Consider the following 6,000-nt stretch of genomic DNA (forward strand, 5'->3'; position numbering starts at 1 on the left):
ATTCCCACTTCTGACCATATGATTGAAGGAAGGTCATTGATGAAGCAGCTGAAGATGGCTGGGCCTAGGACACTACCCTAAGGAACCCCTGCAGTGATGTCCTGGAGCTGAGATGATTGACCTCCAACAACCACAACCATCTTCCTTTGCATTAGGTGTGACTCCAGCCAGCAGAGGGTTTTCCCCCGATTCCCATTGACCTCAGTTTTGCTAGGGCTCCTTGATGCCAAAATCAGTCAAATGCTGCCTTGATGTCAAGGGCAGTCACTCTCACCTCACCTCTTCAGTTCAGCCCCTTTGTCCTTGTTTGAACCAAGGCTGTAATGATGTCAGGAGCTGAGTGGCCCTGGCGGAACCCAAACTGAACATCACTGAGCAGGTTATTGCTAAGCAAGTGCCGCTTGATAGCACTGTCGATGACATCTTCCATCACTTTATTGATGATTGAGAGTCGACTGATGGGGCGGCAATTGGCTGGATTGGATTTGTCCTGCTTTTTATGTACAGGACATACCTGGGCAATTTTCCACATTGCCGGGTAGATACCAGTATTGTAGCTGTACTGGAACAGCTTGGCGAGGGGCACGGAAAGTTCTGGAGCACAGGTCTTCAGTACTATTGCCGGAATATTGTCAGGGCCCATGGTCTTTGCAGTATCCAGTGCCTTCAGTCGTTGCTTGATATCACACAGAGTGAATCGAATTGGCTGAAGTCTGGCATCTGAGATGCAGGGGACTTCAGGAGGAGGCCAAGATGGATCAACAACTCAGCACCTCTGGCCGAAGATTGTTGCAAATACTTCAACCTTATCTTTTGTACTGATGTGCTGGGCTCCCCCATCATTGAGGATGGGGATATTTGTGGAGCCACCTCCTCCAGTTAGTTGTTTAATTGTCCACCACCATTCACGACTGGATGTGGCAGGACTGCAGAGCTAAGATCTGATCCGTTGGTTATGGGATCACTTCGCTCTGTCTATCGCATGCTGCTTACGCAGTTTGGCACGCAGATAGTCCTGTGTTGTAGCTTCACCAGGTTGACACCTCATTTTGAGGTGCTGCTCCTGGCATGCCCTCCTGCACTCTTCATTGAATCAGGGTCGGTCTCCTGGCTTGATGGTAACAGTAGAGTGGGGGATATGCCGGACCATGAGGTTACAGATTGTGGTTGAGTACAATTCTGCTGCTGCTGCTGGCCCACAGCGCCTCATAGATGCCCAGTTTTGCATTGCTAGATCTGTTTGAAATCTATTCCATTTAGCACGGTGATAGTGCCACACAACACGATGGATGGTATCCTCAATGTGAAGGCGGGACTTGGTCTCCACAAGGACTGTGCGGTGGTCACTCCTACCAATACTGTCATGGACAGGTGCCTCTGCAGCAGGCAGATTGGTGAGGACGAGGTCAAATATGTTTTTCCCTCTTGTTGGTTCCCTCACCACCTGCCGCATACCCAGTCTAGCAGATATGTCCTTTAGGACTCGGCCAGCTCAGTCAGTAGTGGTGCTACTGAGCCACTCTTGGTGATGGACATTGAAGACCCCCACCCAAAGTAAATTTTGCACCCTTAACACCCTCAGTGCTTCCTCCAAGTGGTGTTCAACATGGAGTACTGACTCATCAGCTGAGGGAGGGTGGTAGGTGGTAATGAGCAGGAGGTTTCCTTGCCCATGTTTGACCTGATGCCATGAGGGTTCATGGGATCCGGAGACAATGTCGAAGACTCCCAGGGCAACTCCCTCCCGACTGTATGTCACCTCTGGTGGGTCTGTCCTGCCGGTGGGACGGGACATACCTGGGAATGGTGATGGCAGTGTCTGGGACATTATCTGCAAAATATGATTCCGTGAGTATAACTGTGTCAGGCTGTTGCTTGACTAGTCTGTGGGACAGCTCTCCCAACTTTGGCACAGGCCCCCAGATGTTAGTAAATAGGACCTTGCAGAGCCCATGTCGTTTCCGGTGCCTAGGTCGATGCTGGGTAGTCTGTCCGGTTTCATTCTGTTTTATTGACTTCATAGCCCTTAGATACAACTGAGTGGCTTGCTAGGCCATTTCAGAAGGTATTTAATAGTCAACCATATTCTTGCTGTACACTCGAACACAAAAGTCCGAGTGTATCAGGCCTGTGTCCTCAGTACCTTGCTCTACGGCAGCGAGGCCTGGACAACGTATGCCAGCCAAGAGCGACGTCTCAATTCATTCCATCTTCGCTGCCTTCGGAGAATACTTGGCATCAGGTGGCAGGACTATATCTCCAACACAGAAGTCCTTGAAGCGGCCAACATCCCCAGCTTATACACACTACTGAGTCAGCGGCGCTTGAGATGGCTTGGCCATGTGAGCCGCATGGAAGATGGCAGGATCCCCAAAGACACATTGTACAGCGAGCTCACCACTGGTATCAGACCCACCGGCCGTCCATGTCTCCGTTATAAAGACGTCTGCAAACGCGACATGAAATCGTGTGACATTGATCACAAGTCGTGGGAGTCAGTTGCCAGCATTCGCCAGAGCTGGCGGGCAGCCATAAAGACAGGGCTAAATTGTGGCGAGTCGAAGAGACTTAGTAGTTGGCAGGAAAAAAGACAGAGGCGCAAGGGGAGAGCCAACTGTCCAACAGCCCCAACAAACAAATTTCTCTGCAGAACCTGTGGAAGAGCCTGTTACTCCAGAATTGGCCTTTATAGCCACTCCAGGCGCTGCTTCACAAACCACTGACCACCTCCAGGCGCGTATCCATTGTCTCTCGAGATAAGGAGGCCCAAAAGAAAAAGAAAGAAATATTGCTGTGGGTCTGGAATCACATGTAGGCCAGACCAGGGAAGGACAGCAGATTTCCTTCCCTAAAGGATGTTTTTTTTTTAACAACAATCGACAATGGTTTCATGGCCATCATTAGACTAGCTTATAATTCCAGATTTATTAATTGAATTCAAATTCCACCTTCTGCTGTGGTGGGATTCGAACCCATGTCCCCAGAGAAAACCCCTGGGTCTTTGGGTTACGAGTACAGCAAGAATAGGACTATGCCACCGCCTCTCCTGCCTCTATCAGTAGAGATATCTCACTGGATCTCCCTCTAGTTAGTGTATCTAGTGTTCTGTACAATAGTTTCGATCATTTTAACCGGTCGTTAACACTAGCTTGTGGGCCTATAGCCACCTCAGACAGACTTGTCTTCCTTGTTTAAATACAAATATTAGGTTTGCTCTCTTTCAATTTGTCAGAACGTTACCAAGTGCCGGGTGATTTCTCCATAATGACATCACTAACCTTCAAATGTTGGTCCCCGGGCCAAGATGCACCTGGTCTGGTCCTTAGAACCCTGCTCGCCGCACTCCTGTACACAAATAGTTGTGTTTAACTAACACTGCAATCTGTCTCGATGATCTTCCGAGCTTGCATGATTCTGAAACAATTTCTTTCAGTGTGTGCTTACCTGTGCTGTGCTAGGTGGAGCTCTCTTCAGGTGCTCTGACTCATACCAGGAAGTGGCATCTCCCAGCTTTTCCAATTCTCAGAGTCATTAAACGCCAAAAGAATTAACTGTTTCAATCCCTCACTGTGTGGGGAGAAAGCTAATCTGTAGCTGAAAAGCATTTTCCCTTTGCCATTCAGCTGCAGAACTCTGGCTCCTGTTATTCTGCCTGTTGAGGAAGATAGCAGCCCATTTTTCCTGGGGATTTGCACCATTCCAGTGATCCATCTACGGCATAGAGACTAATGTATGGGTGCACTGCCGCGCAGGGAACAAACAGGTACAACAAGCGGTCCCTTTAAGATGTGTGCATGTGTGGCTGGACTGTATTCTTAAAGGGACCACAGCGCAACAAACAGCCAGTGAAGGGGAAATTATTGGGAACATGGGCTAGAGGCCCTTCAACAGCACAAAGAGGAACTTATGAAGTAAGTGACTTACACCAGTAATTTCTCGGTACTTGTGTGCTGCTCCATCATCACCTTCTGAAAACAGAAAGCAGTTCTTTATTAAAGCCCTGTCTCATTAAATGCAATGCCATTTTCCTGCACTTCAGCCAATTTTCACACCATTGCCATTTAAAATGAAAAATAATCTTCTAATTGGCTTAGTTGTTGAAAATGTATTACTGATGTAAAGATTAAACAATTAGGATGTTGAATATCCACTTCCTGCTCTCGGAGCTTTTCATTTTAATATTGCCACGTCACATGTTCATTCAATTTATGAGATCGTTCTCAGAATTTCAATGAGCCGTTACTGTTTACTCAAAGCAATGTCCCTCCCTAAATCCAGTAACACTGAGCTCTCCCTCTCTAAATCCAATAACACTGAGCTCTCCCTCACTAAATCCAGTAACACTGAGCTCTCCCTCACTAAATCCAGTAACACTGAGCTCTCCCTCACTAAATCCAATAACACTGAGCTCTCCCTCACTAAATCCAATAACACTGAGCTCTCCCTCTCTAAATCCAGTAACACTGAGCTCTCCCTCTCTAAATCCAATATCACTGAGTTCTCCCTCTCTAAATCCAATAACACTGAGCTCTCCCTCACTAAATCCAGTAACACTGAGCTCTCCCTCCCTAAATCCAGTAACACTGAGCTCTCCCTCCCTAAATCCAGTAACACTGAGCTCTCCCTTTCCAAACCCAACAACACTGAGCTCTCCCTCCCTAAATCCAGTAACACTGAGCTCTCCCTCTCCAAATCCAATAACACTGAGCTCTCCCTCTCTAAATCCAATAACACTGAGCTCTCCCTCTCTAAATCCAATATCACGGAGCTCTCCCTCTCTAAATCCAATATCACTGAGCTCTCCCTCTCTAAATCCAGTAACACTGAGCTCTCCCTCTCTAAATCCAATAACACTGAGCTCTCCCTCTCTAAATCCAATAACACTGAGCTCTCCCTCTCTAAATCCAATATCACTGAGCTTTCCCTCTCTAAATCCAGTAACACTGAGCTCTCCCTCTCCAAATCCAATATCACTGAGCTCTCCCTCTCTAAATCCAATAACACTGAGCTCTCCCTCTCTAAATCCAATAACACTGAGCTCTCCCTCTCTAAATCCAGTAACACTGAGCTCTCCCTCTCTAAATCCAGTAACACTGAGCTCTCCCTCTCTAAATCCAGTAACACTGAGCTCTCCCTTTCCAAATCCAGTAACACTGAGCTCTCCCTCTCTAAATCCAGTAACACTGAGCTCTCCCTCTCAAAATCCAATAACACTGAGCTCTCCCTCTCAAAATCCAATAACACTGAGCTCTCCCTCTCAAAATCCAATAACACTGAGCTCTCCCTCTCAAAATCCAATAACACTGAGCTCTCCCTCTCTAAATCCAGTAACACTGAGCTCTCCCTCTCTAAATCCAGTAACACTGAGCTCTCCCTCTCTAAATCCAGTAACACTGAGCTCTCCCTCTCTAAATCCAGTAACACTGAGCTCTCCCTCTCTAAATCCAGTAACACTGAGCTCTCCCTCTCTAAATCCAGTAACACTGAGCTCTCCCTCTCTAAATCCAGTAACACTGAGCTCTCCCTCTCTAAATCCAGTAACACTGAGCTCTCCCTCTCTAAATCCAGTAACACTGAGCTCTCCCTCTCTAAATCCAGTAACACTGAGCTCTCCCTCTCTAAATCCAGTAACACTGAGCTCTCCCTCTCTAAATCCAGTAACACTGAGCTCTCCCTCTCTAAATCCAGTAACACTGAGCTCTCCCTCTCTAAATCCAGTAACACTGAGCTCTCCCTCTCTAAATCCAGTAACACTGAGCTCTCCCTCTCTAAATCCAGTAACACTGAGCTCTCCCTCTCTAAATCCAGTAACACTGAGCTCTCCCTCTCTAAATCCAGTAACACTGAGCTCTCCCTCTCTAAATCCAGTAACACTGAGCTCTCCCTCTCTAAATCCAGTAACACTGAGCTCTCCCTCTCTAAATCCAGTAACACTGAGCTCTCCCTCTCTAAATCCAGTAACACTGAGCTCTCCCTCTCTAAATCCAGTAACACTGAGCT

The 6,000-nt window shown here is 47.4% G+C and overlaps 1 protein-coding gene across 1 annotated transcript in view; it reads right to left on the bottom strand.

Annotated features, from left to right (window-relative positions):
* The window catches only part of LOC137351425 (hematopoietic SH2 domain-containing protein homolog), a 138,010-nt gene extending 134,648 nt beyond the window's left edge, over positions 1–3,362 (bottom strand). The window contains exon 1 of the mRNA XM_068015871.1: positions 3,279–3,362. The gene's annotated coding sequence lies outside the window, so the exon portion shown is untranslated. The remainder of the gene's footprint in view (positions 1–3,278) is intronic.
* Between the last annotated feature and the right edge of the window lie 2,638 nt (positions 3,363–6,000).

This window comes from Heterodontus francisci, chromosome 36 (genome assembly GCF_036365525.1).
Source record: "Heterodontus francisci isolate sHetFra1 chromosome 36, sHetFra1.hap1, whole genome shotgun sequence".
Classification (NCBI taxonomy): Eukaryota; Metazoa; Chordata; class Chondrichthyes; order Heterodontiformes; family Heterodontidae; genus Heterodontus; species Heterodontus francisci.